Source organism: Gallus gallus, chromosome 2, assembly GCF_016699485.2.
Source record: "Gallus gallus isolate bGalGal1 chromosome 2, bGalGal1.mat.broiler.GRCg7b, whole genome shotgun sequence".
Taxonomy (NCBI): Eukaryota; Metazoa; Chordata; class Aves; order Galliformes; family Phasianidae; genus Gallus; species Gallus gallus.
The window spans coordinates 37,288,754-37,308,145 of record NC_052533.1 but is presented as its reverse complement, the minus strand read 5'-3'; the positions used below and the strand labels follow the sequence as shown (position 1 = coordinate 37,308,145).

General features: G+C 39.9%; 1 protein-coding gene across 20 annotated transcripts in view; it reads left to right on the top strand.

Moving 5' to 3' along the window:
* The window catches only part of THRB (thyroid hormone receptor beta), a 168,360-nt gene that overhangs the window by 24,640 nt on the left and 124,328 nt on the right, over window positions 1–19,392 (top strand). For 8 of the 20 annotated variants that reach the window (XM_040677171.2, XM_046919416.1, XM_040677142.2 and 5 more), the window contains one exon: window positions 16,671–16,700. The exons of 6 other annotated variants lie outside the window; for them this stretch is intronic. The gene's annotated coding sequence lies outside the window, so the exon portion shown is untranslated. Of the gene's footprint in view, window positions 1–16,670; window positions 16,701–17,970; window positions 18,050–19,392 lie in introns of all 20 variants that reach the window. 6 more of the 20 variants (XM_046919437.1, XM_046919447.1, XM_046919407.1 and 3 more) reach the window with 1 other exon arrangement.

The window sequence follows — 19,392 nt, the reverse complement described above, 5'->3', positions numbered from 1 at the left end:
GGAAGAAGTGTCATCTTTTCTGCTAAGATTTTTGGCAGTGAAAGCTACTCAGTGCCTATTCAGTGGTCTTAGCAACCATCAGTCAGCCACAGAATGAGCTCTATGTCTTAGAAGTACTTATTACGTGCACATGTGACCCTGATTCAGAAGTGCAAGTGTGGGTAATTTAAGAAACTTGCAGGACAGGTTGTGTGATCCCACCTGTGGTTGCCCATTGCACTAGCTGCATGGTTCTCTTCTTAAAAAAAAATGTCATTTAAGATGTTAAGGCGGTGTTAAAAAAACCTGTGATGTGAAATCACATCGTTTTGAAAACTTGGACTCTGGGTAACAATATGTAGGTTGTAGATTGGTCAAAGCGGGGGAGACCGCTTTTCAGGACCAACATGTGAGGAGAAATACGCAGTGGAGAAAGGGGGAGAAGCACCACTGCCTCTATGTCAGAGCTGTCAGATTTGGTATATATGGAAGGTGAGAGTGTTTTACTGCAGACAGTGATGATCTGGAGATGAATTCCCCGGCAGTGAATTCTCAAAGTATAAAAAAGGAAATACTCTAGGAAATGTATATACACGTATGTATTACATATCTGATGATATGGAGTTAAAATGAGAAGAACTGCATGTGGTAATTACGGTGTTAGATTTATTCTACTGCTTTCCATCAGTGTGTGTGGAGTTTCAATGGTCATTGTTGTTAAATAAGTATTGTAACCCACTGACAATGATGAAATGGTCGTGGCGTCTTTCTGTTGTGTCAACCAAATAAAAGCCTTTCTTCCATTGGTTCCTGCATATATTTAAGATTGTATTTATGTTTTCATTTGTCCATAAATGATGCTTTACAGACATATGAAAAGACTCTTTCCAAGATGTTCTATCTCATTTTCATCTAACTTGGTTATTTTCTATATCTTTTATAATTTTTAACACTTTATTGTAAAAAAAAAAATGCAAAATGCATGGCAGTGATTCAGTTTGCAGCTCTGTTTGTTTACCCACATTGGAAATTATTCTTTAACTCTGTGTGTTTGCTTTTTTTAAGAGTATCATGACTCATTATTTACTCATGGGTAATCATCTTTAGTAAATAGTGCATCTTGTGAGAGCGAACACAGAGCTGCGTGTGTATCAGTTAGGGACCCTTCCATTCAAAAGTCCCTGCCAGCTGTCACTGCTACAGCTCACATCACCTCATCATACAGAGCTCATTGCAAGGTACCAAAATAATGGCTGTGTTTAGAGAAAACCGAAAGCTTGCAAATAAAACAAGTCAATAACGTGTAAGACTTCAGGTCTGCAGCCAAGTAGATGCAGACATGTAATAGTACAGATGTATATTTTGTGTCTGAGATGTCAGCACTGAGTTTAGTTGGTATTCTGAAGTTTTTTCAGTTAATGAACACATACACAGACACACACACACAGAAAAAAAACTCCAGAAACTAAAGAGAAAATGATGTAATAATTTGTGTCTGTTACCAGTTTCTTTCCTTAAAGCAATACTCTAGGTTTAGGTTCTGAATCATTCCCTGCGATGATTCTCTCATTTTGTCTCCTATTTATAAGGGAACTAAAAAGATTTAACTCATGAATTTTTCCTATGGACCACAAAGTTGCTGTTCAGGGACAAATCCCATCCTTGGGTGGCAGTCCATGGGAGTCTCTCAGATGCATTTCAGCATAGTGCTGAGAGCGCTTTGCTTCTATCGTGCATAAGGGGGTGAGAATCAAGGAGATGATGGATAAACTGGTGGTAAAAGTAGATAGGAAGTAGAGGTTCGTTTTCCAGTCCAACATGCTGCTGCCAGTGCTGGAGCAAGAGTAAAACCATTACTCACTGCCCTGCGGGAACTGCACCCTCCAATGAGTGAGTAGTGCGTTTTCAAATATCTAGCAACATCAAGAAAAACTGGAGTCAGAATGGTAGTTCAGATCTTAATTAATGAAACTGCCTTTCCTTCTTCTGTGCCATGAGCCAGAAAAATGTGGTTATGTTTTAAACTCTTAGACTGTTTCTTTTCACTTCTTGGTGAAACAAAGAGCCAAGCAAGTGGAGGGAGCAGCTTCGTGGACATACGTGGGCTGGGCTCAGGTTTATAACCTGCCCCCAGAGCTTTGTGTTTAGGGCAGCCCTTGCCCCTGTATTCTTTCAGCCTCCACTATTTTCTGCACTTTGAAGTTACAAACCAAGTTAACCTTTGACCACGAATTTCAAAATCACCTCATGGGAAGCCCTTCCCTGTGCGCAGCCTGATAAATGGAGAACTCTCTTCTGTTTACAGCGCTCTGAAAGCCTCTGTAGAAAGAACTGGAGGCCTTGTTAATTCTGAATTGAAGCTTTTCTGTATAATTCTTTTTAGAAGGAGGCATCCCAGTTAAGTGTGTGAACTTCTTCCTTGTTGTTTGACATCTAGGGTATAAAACTGGGCGAAGGTAATTAGAGGGGGAAATGTCAGTGGTACTCCGTGATGGGAGCACCTTGTCGCTTTGCCTGCAGAGCACATGGCAGCATTAGCAGCGGAGTTCAGAAAATGCCTGATGCCTGCTCAAGAGAGGAGTTTGAGGCTGAAGGGCAGCCTAGTGCCTGTTCCATGGGCTCAGGTCCCATGGCAAGCCCCATAGTGCCGTCTGTGCGTGTGTGGTGTGGGCAGGCCTCGGGCAGAGCGGGCTGGAGGCTGGCGGCCTGGTATGGGGCTCTTCGGTTGAGGTGAGATGTGCTGGGAGGAGCGAGCTGTCTGCTAACAGCAGTGTTATTTGTGATGGAATACACTGTGTGGGAAGGCAGACGTGACACGAGCTGTCTGCTACTAGCAGGGCGATGCAGGATGGTTCTTTTTAAGAGAAATCACAATCATGCTGGGCACATCTACACCATAAAGCATCTCCTGTATAACTCATTCATCCACTGTTGCCTTATCAATTTGTCCAGAACTCGTTGTTTCTGAAGGTTTCATTTCTTTTATGCTTCATGTCTCTCTCTGGTGCTCAGGTGTCTCTGATTGATGAGATCTTTTGATGCTCTGTGCTCTGTTTGTAGCCCTGATGAACTGGCCTTGCAAAATCACTACATTTTAATCATGTGCTTCTTTGAGTGTTAACTCTGAAATATGCAGACTTGTTGGCACTTAGAGAGCTTTATTTGTCTATCAAAAACAAGTAAGTCTGTCAGAGCTAGCTATCTTGAAAGGGTTAGGATTAAGTTACCAGATTTAGCCTGTGGCAGCACTGAGGTGGATAATGATGGGTAGATGGACAGAAAGATTGGGAAGGAATTAACTATTAATATACGTGTCTTAGGGTTATAAGCTGAATTTTCAACAGAGCAGGTCTGTCTTCACGTGTTTTGCTATTTCTGACCTCTCTGTAGCCACTGCTGAATGCCATTTTGAGTCTTTCCACATGCAGTTGGGGCTGTGAAGGTTCCACACCGGTGAATGGGGCATCCTTGGGGTTCTTTGAAGGCTCTGAATCAAGGCTCAGTCCCTTCACAGGTGAGAAGTTATCTTTGCAGCCGTAGTGTTGAAAATTATCATGGTTAGGACTCTAATTGTGCCCCAGAGAGCTTTGCACCCTGCTAAAATCTAAGGCAAGATAGGCACCTTGCTTCTTACAATGTACTCATTGGCATTCTCTGGATGTTCTTAATTCTGCATGATGTTTGTTACAAAACTGTGGTGTCCTACTGATTTCCTTGTTTTTTGTCCCTTTTTCTTAAATGTATTAGAAGAGGTATTGTAGGATTACACAAGCAAAATGTATTGACCTTGCTTGGTTTTTGAAATCCCAGCTCTTTGGAATTTTCTGTATTATTATTTTTTTTTTACTTTTTAAACTATTCTACGTGGAGGGTTAAACTGCTCAAAGAGGTTCTTAGACTTAAAATATGAGCCTTGCTAAATAAATGAATAACTATCCCTACTGAAACCAACTGAGCTAATGACTACATAGCAGCATAAACATAGAAGAGCAGAAGGCAGTAGTTCTGGAAAGGACATGAGGAATCTGATCATTCTTGTCTCTTTTGCTGCTAAAATAGCGTAAAAATGGAGTGTAAGCTGATGAGGCACCCTGCCCACTTTGTCAGAGACACACAGTATGCTGTATAAAAGTGAAAGTTCAACTGTTGGCTTCCAGAATACGGAGTGGGAAATGACAGTGCAGATTATAAAAATTGCACTAAACACTTGTCTATTAAAAGCAATGTATTTTTTGTTTTGTTTTGTTTTTTTTGCTGTGCTGGCATATCGAGCTGCTGTCTTCCATGCTGTAGCATTAAACCAACACAATTTCAGCTATGCTGATATCTTATTCTTTTGTTTTTGGAAAGTCTATGTCTGTCAGCCACTTAGGATACTCACTAGAAATGACTAATATAGAAGGCGTGTGTTGCTTTCCTCTTGGTCTCTGCTTTTCTTTTTTACTTTGAGCATGAATGCAGAATTTGGTGCTGTGCAACAGAAGCAAACTCGAGTAGTGCAGAATGTGAGTTTTGAAATGTCAGTCCTTGAAGCCTCACAGGGCACACTGCTGCTTATGATACTATTGCTGGGTACCCTTTGGAGATTTTGGCCCTCAGCATTGATGTACAGTGGTAAAAATATGATATATTTGGTCTGTACTCTCTGAAGCACAGTGCTTGATGAGGTGTATGTACCACCTTGTTGAAGAGCAGACGAGCTTTTATTACTGCTGTTTTGTTGTTTTTTTCTTCTAAAATACAGGCAGAAAGTGTTTAATTGTGAGAAAGCTGTAATATTTCCCTAAGTACGGCAAAGGCTTGTTTTTTGTGTTGCTGCTTGTGTCTACTTTCCTACCTTGTCAGTGGAAAATCTGTTCTGTCATTTTGTTTTGTTTCAGGGAAAACAAACAAATAAGGAAAGTGGGCTTTTCTTTTTCTCTAAATCGTGATGCCACTCTGATAATAGTTACGGGATTGCTTTATTTTGCTGTTTTTCAACACCAAATACAGGATCTCACATTTTTGAAAGTGAGTCATGACTTGGCCTGAGTCCATCTTAGAGCGCGTAACCTAAAACATCTGAAAGATGGTATTCAGTTCTTACTGGAAGCATGGTTCCACTACAGATATTTTGGTTTGTCAGTGAAATGCCCAGACATCCCAAATCACTGCTCCGATACTGTGATATGTGCAAATGTAGCTTATTGGGTTTCATTTCAGACTGTGATTGAATGCCTTTCATTATTTGAAAAAGATGAAAAACAAACGAATGTGTACATATACTTGTAATTACATAACACAACGTGATGTGATTGTATTATAGCTTATTATGTAATGTATTTTATTATAAAGCAACTACATTGTTGTCTGTATTATTGTACAGGAAGGCAAAAAGGAGTAACTGATGGCTAGACAGTGTATTAGATGTAGCTCATTTTTATGCTACGATCTGACAGATGGTGTAGTTGCACAGCCATAAGCTATTGTGGTCTTGGTTTCCCAAACTCCAGACAATTCTGGCTGCAGGCCTGATAGCACTGAGTGATATAGTGGCTCTTCCTCCTTTGGCTGTCAGTAGTGGCACTGCTGCATGTGATGAGGAAGCAGCGGATTCAGCAGGGGAGGATGCAAGAAGAAGGGTGCTGGATAGAGTGGTGTGTAAGGAATGGGTACATCTCAGGGAGCAGCATGTAGGGCTGTACAGAAAGTAGTGCCTCCTATTTTATTATATTGGCCCATGATGTCAGAAGTTGGTGGTATGGCAGTAGAGGCTGAGCCTTCCCAGCAGTATTCCCTTCCATTCTGTTGCCACGTGACAGGTGGTAGCAGAGGGGCAGTCTGACATAATGGTGTCTGACATGGAAGTGTGGATGAAGCAAAGGTGTGGCATTGAGTTCCTTCATGCGGAAAAGATGGCACCCATTGACATTCACCAGCACTTGCTGAACTTTTCTGAAGAGCAGACAGTGGCTGTGAGCACAGTGAGGTGGTGGATGGTGCGTTTCAGCAGCTGCGACAGTGACAGTGATCTCCTTCACTGCTGCAGGTTTTTACGAGTGCAGCATGCAGGCTCTTGTTCATGGCTGGCTGAAATGCATAGCTAGTGGTAGTGACTGTGCTGAAAAATAGCATTTTGTAGCTGGGAATTTGTTCTATCAAATAATGTTACTGTGCTCTTTGTGTATGTTGTAGTTTCCATGAAAATAAAGAGAAGGCATTACTTTCGGAGTGACATTCATAAAACCTCAGGAAGGTTCTCAGAAGAGCAGCATGGCAATCATGAGTGCCATTGAACAACAGCTTATGTATCAATAGGGAAAAGCAGAGCAGTGTTTATTCGTACCAAGGAGACGTTACTCACGTCATGTCATCAGTAAATACCTCTGAGGATATCCTGGATCCGTACATTGAGCAGCCATGAGGGCAGTGCTTAAGCATTGTCTTGTTGGCATGTTGCATTCAGAAACACTGTTTCTCTGCAGTGCTAACATAATGGTTACAAATCATTTGAGAATCATAAAGGAAAAGGTCTGATTTCAAATAGATGGGGCTAATACAGTCATCCTCTTTGTTTACAGTGTGTCTTTCAAGATAGCATAAAATGAATAATTCAAAAATGATTTAGGAGTTCACCATGGATACATCCTGTGTGACAGGCTTACAGTTCATTATTGTTTTGAAGGAAGAAATTATGTTAAAATTACAAGGACATCTAAAAGAATTCCGTGCAATATATAGAAGTTTATCAGAATAACCTGATTATAGCTGTCAGCATTCAGCGGAAGACGTGTTCATAGTTAACTGTTTTGATTCTTCATCGGGGAGGAAACCACCAAATATTCTGTCCAAGTTGTTAAAGATGCCATCCAAAATGCAGTCCAAGACTTTGATTAAAACAGAGTATACGTCTTCTGCACAATGAGATGTTGTTGCTGGATCTAATTAATGATGAACTATTGGAATCACAGTAGAACAGAATAATATAATGATTCAGATAAGTTATAGGGTTTTTCCATTACATAGTCCTTAAGAGTGATCCCAAATACCAATGTTGTAAATTAAGCCTGAAACTAAAGAAGTTGAAATGTTATATGAAAGGAAAGCTCTTCTGGTTTGTAAATTAAAAATGTGGATCTCTGCTCTGTTGTAATGTGACTGCAACATTCAGCTGCTTCGTTGTATTGTTCTTCTGATGCATTTGCTGAAGAAAATTCCTTCCTTATAAAAGAAGCAAAACAAAGTATGAGAGCCTTTTCTGAACAAATTAAAGAAATAAAACAATATGCTATTTTGTGCCTAGCATTCCCTGTGGACATGCACACGGACTCTGCCCCACCCCCATATTTTCTCCAAGTTGCTTCTCTGCCCCTCTTCTGTATCAGTCAGTGTGTTATGAGCATCTCCTTTCCCTAACAGCTTCATGCTGGCCTGGAAGGAGGGTGGAGTTGATGCCGCCCACTTCCCCTGCCTGCAGATGCAGATCACTTGCCCCTGAGTGCCATGTTTTGTTGCCCTTGCCTCATGCCTTTTCACTCCTTCCTTCAGGTCCGCATTGCACTGCCTTCACGCGTGCCTGTCCAGCTCAGGGATCTGTGCCAGAAGTAAAAAAATATTAAGAAAAACCATTCTACGTGGGACACATTACTCAGAGTATTGGCATCTGTTGCACTGGAACTGAATTTCTGCTTACTTTCTAACTGCTGGTTTTGACTGTCTGCATCAAAGCAATTAATCATCAGCTGGTGGACTTTTTTTTATCACATACAGCATTAGTAATTGTTCTGAGTGTTGAAGGGTGAAAATCTAGTGCTTAAGTCTTCATGATACTGCCTACCAGTAATTAATTATTTACAAAATTTGAACTGTAGCAATGAGTCACTGATCTTACAGGTTTGGGGAAGTGGCTTCAGGTTAGTATATTGGTTCTTGAATGGCAGTCACATTCTCCTGTTTTTAGTAATTTTAGGAGTAAGCCAGTAGGATCAAAAGGATATCAGTATAACTTTATTAAAATTTATTAAGATTTCTGGAGAGGAGGAGGCTCAGGGGAGACCTTATCACTGCCTACAATGGCCATGATGTGAAAAGGAAATTGTGGCAAGGTGGAGGCCAGCCTCTTCTCCCAGGTAGCAGAGGTGGAATGAGAAGTAATGGCTTTAAGTTGTGCCAGGGGAGGCTCCGGTTGGATATTTGGAAAAATTTCTTCTCAGAAAGTATGGTGAGGCAGTGGCACAGGCTGCCCAGGGAGGTGGTGGAGTCACCTTCCCTGGAGGTGTTCAAGAAACATGGAGATGTGGCACTGAGGGACTTAGTGGGCACGGTGGGGATGTGTCATGGTTGGGCTAGATGATCTTAGTGGTCTTTTGCAACCTTAATGATTCTATGTTCTAAGATTTTCTTGACTTTGTGACTTCAAAGCTTGCTCTGCTCTGCTGTAACTGAGTGCTAACTGAAACAGGTATGGTAACCAAATCCAGCCTGCTTAAGAGATCTTGGAAGAGCCTGCAGGCATCCTTTAAAGAATGACATACTTAAAACCCCTCTTATGGCAATGTCATAGAAGGGTCTGTGGCATAAACAATGATAATACTCAGAGGATTTCTTAAAGATATGATTTTGCTTATAACATTTCCTTTAATACATCCTTGTGCATAAACCCTCTTGGTGTAATTACAGCTTTGTAAATCCCCACTGTTTGTTCTCTATTAGTAACAAAGGATTTGTCTGTTGAGTTACAGCTGCAAATACCTCATAAACCTGGCAGCTGGTATTACTGTGATACACTGGAGGAAAGAAAAAACAACATTCCAGTACTATTGTCTTTCTAAAAATGCAGAAATGTAAATTATTTTTTTTTCAGAGCATCCAAGATGTGAAAAATGTCACTTTCCCCCTTTCTGCTATTCATGCAGTTAGAAGTTTTCGGTGTGAATGACTGTAGTTTTCAATGTGAGTACTTGGATAGAATTTTTCCTGATCTTCTTGGGTAGAAATAAACGCAAAAGACTATTGCAGCGGAATGGTTTTCATACATGCCTACCTACTTAGAAAACAAATGTTTAAATCTGTCCGTTTGTCTCTTAATCAGAGTTTAGCTCAGTTCCACCCTTTAAAAAAACCACGGAGGTTCACCGTGATGGACCTTAGCTCCAGAAAATAAAGCAAGTATCATTTCTTAAGGCTTTTATCCTGTTAGCTTAGCCAGAAAGTCTTGACTATACAATGTTTTGAGTACACTCCTAGTTGGTTATCACTAGCAAATGATTTTCTTGTCCATAGCAGTTCTTACCACCGGCTCTCCAAAAACGAAGAGAAGTTAGGCAGGTGACTAGTTACGTGTCGTTGCCATTCAGTGAAGATGTGTGTGTGCTGTGTATGTTGTGCACAGGGAGACGTTTTCCAAAATACTTTTAAGAAATGGCCGTTTCATGATCTGTTTCTTATAACAGCAGCCAATTGTACCTTTTGAGAAACACTTCCCAGCAGAATTGCTGGCCTTCTTAAAATTGTTAGTGTGCCATAGACAAGAAGAAACAACTCTCCACTTTAAACTTGCTTTGCGCTTTCATGTGACAGATCAGCATTTTATTTATTTAGTCCTAGGAGTTTTTTTGGTAGCTTCCAAACTATGAACAAAGCTGAAGGGACATGTTGCCCTCTCAAGTCATGCAGCCTGTGTCCATGGCTCTGAGTTGCACTGGGACGTGTGCTATACAGGGGAATTAATTAGGGCATGTGCCATACCAGTAGACAACACTGAAGTAAGGAATTTATCAACCAAAATTTCATTGGGGTCTTAGAGCAGTTAATGTGCTAAGGACTAATTTATCATACTTTGTTTTTTTCTCCTTTTCATTAAAAACACCTATTAAACCTCTACTTCCATTATGCTTTTTTGCTTTGATTTTGGATGGGAATTACTGTAAGAGCTGCATTCCAGTGTACTGGTGTCAGGGATGTCATCTGCCATTCCAAGGAGTGCGTGTCGCCGCTGACTTAGTTTTTAGAAAAAGGCTGTGGGAAATACGATATATCCTGACTGCACACTGAGTAGGTGGAGGCTGCCAAGCTTCAGGCTCTGTAACGTATTGGATTGAGACTGGCATCCTGGAGAAGATGTTGTGGTGAGGCACGTCACATTTCATTCCAGGACTCTGTAGTGACCTGCACTGGCTGCGGATGTTGGGCAGCAGCATTTACTGTACATTCATTCTTGAAGGTTCCAGCCATCTCCATTCTGCCATTTCATAGGAGGCAAACCAAGGACAAATAAACCAACCTTAATTGTTCTCGTTACAGTGGGGAGGTTATAAGTAGAAACATATGTGCTCTCTGATCAAGGGTTTGAAGGTCCCAGTCTTAGTTCTGCTGTAGTTTATTTTTAACCAAACTCACTGTGATTAAAATCGGGCATCTAGTTTGAACCTGAGGATGAAATTCATCTCACCATGATTTGGCTGTCCCAGCCTGTCTGCTCTCTGGGTTCCTCTTCAGCAAGCTGATGATGGAATCCCAGGCTGTTGTGTGCGCCTCCTGTCTCAGAAGTGGCCACTTCCACCAGTAATTGCAGTGCATGGTTAAACACATGTGGGATGGATACCCATGCAGTCTCCCAAACTTTACATTTCTCCACCTTCATGCATTGCATTGAAAGCCTGAAGTCAGATCTGTGACATTTGGGACAATACTCAGAAAAAGCAGTGAACACTGATAGTTCAAAAATATGCACAAAGGATTGTTTTCAGCACCATGATGCATTTCTTAATAGGATTCTTGAGCCTAGGCCAGGTTTTCAAGCCTAGGCTGAATGGAAGGTTTCTGAGTGAGTGCACTGTGAATCATGGCCATAACTTTGGCAGCCCTGGGTTGGGCCCTAAAGGGATGACATCCTTAGAAAACTATCTTTCAGAGGAGAAGGGTAGGTTTTATGGCATATGACTAAGTTATGCACAGAGAGAATAGCTGCCTTTCTTCTGAGATCTGCTTAGCTGTGTTGAATTTTATGAAAGCCCTACCTCAGAGTTAACACGTTAGCCTTTCTATTAAGGGACGCAAATAATAGAATTTGCAAAAAGAGTACAAAAATGTGTGGATATGAAAGAATTATTTTTAAATACAATTTTTATTCTAAAAATAAACCAATTTATCTTTGTCCTTTTTAAGTCTAGGAACATAGTGATATTTATATTTATAATATAGATACAGTTTACTCTAACTGAACTTGAAGGCTTATTAGCCAAAGTATCTTTTGATCTTGTTCATTTTTCATTAAAACAGAGATTTGTAATTGAAATGCTGTGAAAGCAGGACTATGGACTTTACAGTCTGTGGATTCACCATAAACTGGAGAGGACAATAGCTTCTGGACAGCTCATTCATTGCACTTCTGTATCTTCACCAGTAAAGTACCAATGAAAATGTCAGCTGTTTGGGATGATCTCAGACAATAACAGTAACAGTGACGATAGCAGTGGTCATTTTTGGTTCCTCATTATTCCACCTCTGAACTACTATGTCAAGCTGCCTGGCTTAAAGTTGTCTTCTTCAGACCCAGGAAGAGGACTGGCTTGCAAATCTCTGAATTCTATCATTTTGGTGACAGCCAGTCATCAAAAGCAGTAATAAATGATGACTGAAGAAAGAAGCTTATGCTTGGTGTTCAGCTCGCTCTTGGGGAGAGGGACAAGCTTGAAGTGGTAGCTGCGTGCCTGTCTGTGCTGGTAGGGAACCAGAGCAGAGACTGTGGGTTTCTCTTGCAGTTGGTGATTATGTGTAAGCATCTATATCTACGGGTGGGGTTGCATTCAGTTTTTTTGGCAACGATGGTTAATTTTTAATCTGTACATATGCCTTACATGGAGCTGTTTTATGTGTTGTCTGCCTTCCAGCTATGATCTTGTCTTCGCTGTCCAATCTAAACATGGGCTTTCTTCTAGCCTTTTATCCTGCAGATAACATATACCAGCATGGTAATTATGATTAGCATTGTACTAGGAGTAAACATTCTCAGGATGCATCTGTATGTTGCAGGCTGTGCAAACAGGCACATCTACTGCCTTCCCATACCCGCAGAGGCTGACTCACACTAAGGAAACACCAAGTGATTCAAACTGTTGTGTAGAATTTCAGAAATGAAAGCGCCTGTCACAGTTCAGACTTTGGCATGCTGCAGCCATGGCTTTTCTCCCTACAAAGTGTATACACAACTTCTAACTACTGTGACTGTTAGAACTGCAAAATCAAATGGCCTTGAGTCAAGAGCAGTGGCCAGTAAGGATTACATTACTTTTTTGTGCCTGTAGAGGAAGAACTTTTCTGAGGGAGGTCTGTGAGATCATCCATGTTTTTTGTTTTTGTTGTCATTTGTTTTTTAACTCTTAGGTGTTTTAATTTGTAGTGGGACTTGCTGAAGTATAGAACTGAAAGCTAAACTTAATGGAGTGGCTTTGGGAATCAATTTATCCCCCGCTCAGGATTCTTCATCCCCCACCGCTTTCTTTTTTCTTCCTTTACTCTTTTGGAGTGAGAAATCAGTGGCCTTTCCAGTCTCTGTCAGATTCCTTGGGTATTTCGTGAAAAAGGAAATGGTAGATGCTTTGCTCAGTCAGTGTCCTGGTGGAGCTCTGAGCATCAAAGCATCCTGCAGGGACCATAGAAGTAAACTGAAGCAAAGTCTGGGGTGATGGTGAGTTTGTATTTGGATCTTCTGGTAACTAAAGAATTTTTCACCTAGGTGTTTCTCTGTAATTTAAAAGATCTGTGAAGGATTTCAGGAGCCTAGAAGTAATTTGTAATAGGATTAATGGGATTTTGTTGGATAAGGATAAACATATAAGAGAAAAAGGAGTGCCCTCATTCCTATAAATGAATAACTGTTCAAAGACTTAGGCAGAATATATCATTTATATCTAAATTTTGTGAAGTGCACCTGGATGCCTTTTGTCCTACTGTATACTGGATAAGTACTGAATCATTTGGAAAGAATTTGTTTTAGGTGTTTGGGTGTATTCATTATAGGGATCGAAACTATGCTTTGCTTAATGGTAAAATGTTTCCATAGCTTCAGCTTTGCAATATCTACTCAACAATATGAAACAGAAAAGGTGGAATAAAAATGATTGAAACAAGAAAGAACCCTTTTAGGCACACAGTTCCATTCTGTCAAAAGTTTTCACAGAATCACAGAATCATAGAATCACCAAGATTGGAAAAGACCTCTAAGAACATCTAGTTCAACTGTCCGCCTGTCACCAATATTTCCCACTAAACCGTGTCCCTCAGTACAGCATCTAAACATGTCTAGAACACCTCCAGGGATGGTGACTCCACCACCTGCCTGGGCAGCCCCTTCCCAGTGCCTGACCTTCTCTTGGAGAAGTATTTCCTAATGTCCGACCCGAGCATCTAATTATAGTAAAGAAGGAAATCTTCCTCTATGTTAATTCTGCTGTTCAGTCAGTTTGGCAGTGTTAATTTTCCCTCTTTTGACTGGAGCTGATCTTTTGAGAGAAGACTTACGCACTGTATCAGTAGCAAAGTTCATTATTGAAGCAGTTTTTGTCAGTAGGGTTTTTCAGTGTTAGTTTTAGTATTTATAAAACCAATTAATAAGGAGTAGTTCTGAGAAAGATGGAGCTTGCAAGAATTGTTGAAATTATGGAGCCTTTTGTCACTGAGTGTAGATTGATGTCTACTTTATTTAACTTAATGGTATTGATTTTCTTTTGAGACAGTCTATTAGAAACCCTTCAGAGTGCATTCCAAATCAATACAGTTGGTGACAGGCAACAAGTACAGTTTTCACTGTAAATTGACATACTTAGAAAAAGGAGACATATGAATATTGCACTAAAAATCTTTTTTTGGTGGAGATCTTCCCCTTCATCTAAGCAAGCAAGTCATTAAGCATGAAAGCAGCGTGGGCATTTGACAGGAAATGTTATATTTTTAACACGGATGCTGGGAGCCAACATGAAATACTGCCACAGTATCAGAGGCAGGTAAGGCAGGAAGCCCTACAGGTCTTCTGCAGGGAACATCAGGGTGGTTTGGGACACACTGGGGTGAAGGTTCTCTCTGCTTGGATAGAAACAGAGCATGTGAAGATGGAGAGAAGCTCCTTTCTACCTGAGGGAGAGTGGTATAATGCCTTTGTTTCTCTAGGGCACCGTCCTTTTGGTCAGATGTCTACTGACATCAAGCTAGGCAGCCAGTGTCACAGAATAACTGAATCATGGAATCATTAATGCTGGAAAAGGCCACAAAGGTCATCTAGTCCAACCATTGACCCCAAACCATCATGCCCTCTGAACCATGTCCCTCAGCGCCACATCTACCCTTTTCTTGACAACATCCAGGGGCCCGTGAGAACATAGGATGGGAGGTGCCCACGTCGTCATTATAGGTTGTCTTGTTATCAACAGCTAGATCAGATAAGATAATCTTATGCAAAATGTTTCATTAAGCGTACTAGGATGTATTTTTTTTCTTCTGAGTGCCATAAAACTCACCAAAGTCAGATTTTATTCTTCTTTTAAAAATACATAGGATAAGTTAAGTATGCTTCAAAGCAATCTGCACTGTGTGTGTTTCAAGCATTGAAGTATTTTGCTTCAGAAGTTGTGGATCTTGTCACAGGTCCAAAATGACTTCTCGTCTTCTTCAGACTTGCCTCTGGACCTGCTTTGTGGTTAAAACAGACCGTTCTGTAAGAATATCTTGATATTAAGATATTAAGAATACTAAGAAGAATAAGAAGAATAAGAATATTCTTCTTAATAAGAAGAATATTAAGAATATTTGTAAGAATGTACTTTGCCCACAAAATCACATGCTGATCCCATAAACTTTGTGCTGTGGACCACTGTAGTTTAGAGACAGGTGAGTAATGAATCAGATGTAAGATGTCCTCAGTTGCACTCTGTCTAGCTTCAATGGATGTTCTGCGTGAGAAAAGGTAAGAAGGATTTGCCTCGTGCTGTAATTAATCCCATTCAATCCTGTTGAAACCCTGCGTATTATCCAGTGATACAATACCTACTGGTCCTGTCCCTTTATTCCCATAATGTATGTAAAACCTTTCTTAAGTTATCTCTAATGGTGACCTGAAGCCAGGTTGGTAAGCGTGAAGTAATCTGCATGTTTTACTAGCTGATTATCAGAAAGAGATGTAGAAAATCAAACCTATCAGATTTTATATATTTCACTAAGTGATGAAATGAACCTACAGTTATTCCTCTTCCTTTAAAGGTATACATGTGCAGATGCTCAGCTGTGGTAAATCAGGCTTTGTAAATGTCAGCTCTGATGAGCTGATTCCTAGAAGTCAGAGATCCCATGCTTTTTTCACAAAATGTTTAATTTAATGAATTTCTGCACTTCAGAAATGTCTCTTTTTATCTCTGCTCTTTCTGAAATAGGCTCATATTTGGTCTCTCTTAAAGTACTGGCTGAACATATCTAAATTATGGAAAGTGGGGATTCTACAATTCACTTAAGATTTGCTTGCCTTAGTTTGACAGATTCACAGCCATTCTTAGAAGACATCATTACTGACACTTCTGTCTCCCTCCAGAGTAGTATTTTAATTGTAGAGCTGATAATTTTATCTTCAACCATTGCACAGATCCCATGGTTAGAGGCCAGGCTTTGAATTAGTCACTGACAAAGATTAATGAGTTCTCTTCATACTTCCCTTCATCCGTGAAATCCTAGATGTATTGTTTGATGGATAGGGATCTGTACAGAAGGTGCCACAGGCTGAGACCCTTTGTCTACATGATTTTCTCTGCTTTTCTACAAATACCATTTACTAGTCATTTTACTAGACTCGACTTTTTATTCTCTACGTTATGCTGAATATTGTGCTAATTTGGAAAATGAAATCAGATAATGTGATTCAGTTCTTGCATATACATATTTGTGGCAGAAATGCCTATTTACTTCAGAGTTAGCGGAATCCAATTCCCACCTATAATGTTGATACATGTAAGTAGTTCTCATTGGCTGTGAAGGATGGAACAAGTCACAAGTAATTGAAGTATTATTTTTGCAGGCCTCAAAATGCATCAGTTGTTCTGAGCCATGATGGAACTTTTTCAGCCTAGTGTCACAGCTTGCTTTTTTGGAGATTTCATGATGGACATTAGGAAGCTGTTGGCACGTGTTGTTTAGAATGGATTAGCTGAAGCAGACGTTTAATGAAATGGATTGATGTTTTTATTCTTTTACAACCAGTGCCTATTTTGGGACGGAGCAGAACCTACCTTAGTTTAAAAAAAAAAAAAAAACAAATAATTAAACAGTTTCCAGGCTTTGAATGTTTGTCGTACAAGAAACGGTATTCACTGTCAGATGAAAGTAGCAGCGATACAAATACTGATCATAAAGTTCCGCTTGCGGTGAAAATAAGCCTACAATGCATGCCTAACCTGCAGTTTGGGCGGTGAATTGACTGGATCAGTTGTTTGAATTTTTGTTTGCCAGATATTTGAAATGCTTGTTGAGAAACAATGGCCGGCCAAGATTGCAAACAAATAAACAAAAAAATGCCTCCCTTCCAAAGTTCTGAGAATGATTAACATTCCAAAAAATGGAAATTTGTTTTCGTTCTATTAAAAGACACCCACAGCTTTTGTGTTAATTTAAACTGAAATAGAGTACGTTTCTACCACATAGATCTTTAATACAGATTTCTTTACTCTTTTCAGTGAGAGAACAGAAAATGAAGCTCTAGTAAGGTAAGATTTCTTCATTCCACTTCAGTAAAATATTCAAGTCAAACGCAGGTAATTTGACATTTGCTCAGTGTTCTCAAGTAGATCTTACCTACAGCATGGGTCAGCATGTTAGAACAAACTAAAAAGGAAAGAAGATAACATTGCAGCATGAATCAAACAATCTTTTATGGAATCATAGAATCATTAAGGTTGGAAAAGACAGATGATCTTAACCATATAGCCTAACCGTCTGCCTGCCACCAATATTGCCCATTATAAATCATGTCCCCAAGTACTACATCTACCCTTTCCTTAAACACCTTGAGGGATGGTGACTCCGCCACCTCCCTGCGCAGCCCATTCCAGTGCCTCACCACTCTTACTGAGCCAATATTTCATCTTATAAGCACAATAAAATACCTGCAGAGATTTGGAAATGTCTTTTTGCCTATGGAAAATTTACAGGCAGTTATTTTCCATCAGACTGTTGGTTTCACTACTCAGTCAATTAAAATGTTGTAAGGAAAACTTTCTTGCAGTTTGAAAATGAAATGTTGGTGTACATATTGATGAAATAAGTAACTTTGTACCAAATTTTTAGTTTATGAGTTGTAGTGTTGAGAGTTCATGAATTGCAGTCAAATAAATGGGTCTGTAAAGCAGGAGCAAACTTTTCTAGGAGTATTTTATCCTCTTCTATGCAACATGATTCAGGCTGCGCTCCAGAAGAAGATACTGTATGCACCTGCTGATAAGCAAAAGCTGAAAGTGCTCTTCCTGTTCATTACCAACCAGAAGAGGTGTTTAAAAATGGAGTTTTAATCTTTATTTCTTTCATCAGTGGTTAGGATACTGTCACTCATCTGCTGCATCATCCAGAATACTGTACGCTTATACCATGAAACAGCATTGTCAAATAACAAAACCAGGTGTGTGACAGCAGGTTGTTCTGACAGCATGAACTCCTTTGGAGAATAACAGAAATCTACAGTTACTTTTCAGTCACTGTTTTTCAGGTGATTTCTTAGTTTTTGTAGCCATTCATGAGATACCGAGAAAGGAAGGTGTTATATCTGTAATTGTTTTCCCTTCCGGCCATATCTGCCAGATTTGTTTTCTATCGGTTGTTAAAGTAAAAGCTTTTGGAGTTCTTATCTGCGTTCTGTGCCCCTATTTCAAGTCAAACTCTTCCCTAACAGAAGTGCAATGAAAAGGAAGAATTTTTAAATCACTGGAGTCTTAAACCAGTAAAACTTGATACATCTGTATGAACTGTGTTCTTGATTTCTAGAGGGGCATCCTTGGAATAGAGAAGAAGGAGACTAGAAAACAGTTAGGCTGTGCAGAATGGAAACTGTTTGAAACCACAAGTGAGTAGAGATGTGAAATATTAATGGGAAAAAACAGAAGTGTTGTGAAAAAATAATGAGGTGTCATACCACATTTTTTGTTGTGGAAAATTTTTAAGTGGTGTTGTAAATAGCAGACAACCTAGGTTTGGATATTCCTGCTCTGTATTAGTGCATAGAGTGTATGTCTGTGTGCATGTATTTGCAGTTACGAAGGTGTATGCATATATAATACATCTGAGAGACAGAAAGATGCTGCTGTTCTGCACCAAATCGGTGCAAAGGACTGAAAGCCCTTCTGGCATACAGTCAGTTATGGAACTTCGTAATGTGTTGAGAATCACATGGGTAGTACAGGGATTTAGTGAATTCCAGAAGCAGTTCTCATTCTGAGCAGTCTTTGTACACTGATCTCATCGATTTCTATGTTCTAGAAAGGACACAAGTCCTCCTGTCTCCTTACCTGGATTCATCCATATGAGAGCTGAGCAAATGTCACAAAAATGAATTAAGCTCACTCCGTTTTCAGTTGATCACCTAACACAAGAGAGCCTTATGAGGAGCCTCTGTATGCTACAGTAATGTAAGCTTCCAAGTAATATGCCTAGGTAATACAGCATGACAGCAGTAGTGGAAATTTACGTGTTTTCTTTCCCGGAGTCACAACTGGAAGTAGTTCAGTATTGCTTACTCCTGATTCCTGCCCTGCCAGTGCCTGCAGAAGTACTGGTTCATCCCATTAACAGAATTTTTATGTGATTTTGACATATGAGTAGGAGAAAACCACCTGCCACAAGCCATCGATTACTTTATGAATTAGCTGCAGATCTGGTTGGACCTTGCAATTATCAACTGAGTATAAAGGAAACTCTCCAGATTGCAGTGCTATTTGTCCCAAATTTCCAGGTTTTACAAACATGTTACTGTGATGAAAGCTGGGAAAGCTTGCTAAAAATCTTCAATGCCTTCTCCTTGTACTTGAATTGACTTCTCAAGTCTATAGAGTCAAAAGCTCTCTTTAATACCACCAGGAACATTAACCCCCAGCAGCTGTGTGCGTTGGATTTAGGAATCTCTGTTTTGATTTGCCAAGCAGTAGGGAAACTATTTATCTCAAGTCAGAGAATTTTGAGGTGTGATGTGGTTAGTATCTAAAAATATCTATGTAGGGAGATAGGATAGGGCTCCAACAGACAAAAACACACAGCAAGATAAGCAAGTTCACGTTGGAAATGCGATACCGTAGGTGTAATTAACCATTGGAAACGCTTAGAAAGGAATGTGGTAGATCACTTAGAGTAATTAAATCAAGATTAGATCTCCTTCTGAGATATCTTCTAGTAGAGTTACAAGTTCTTGTGCTT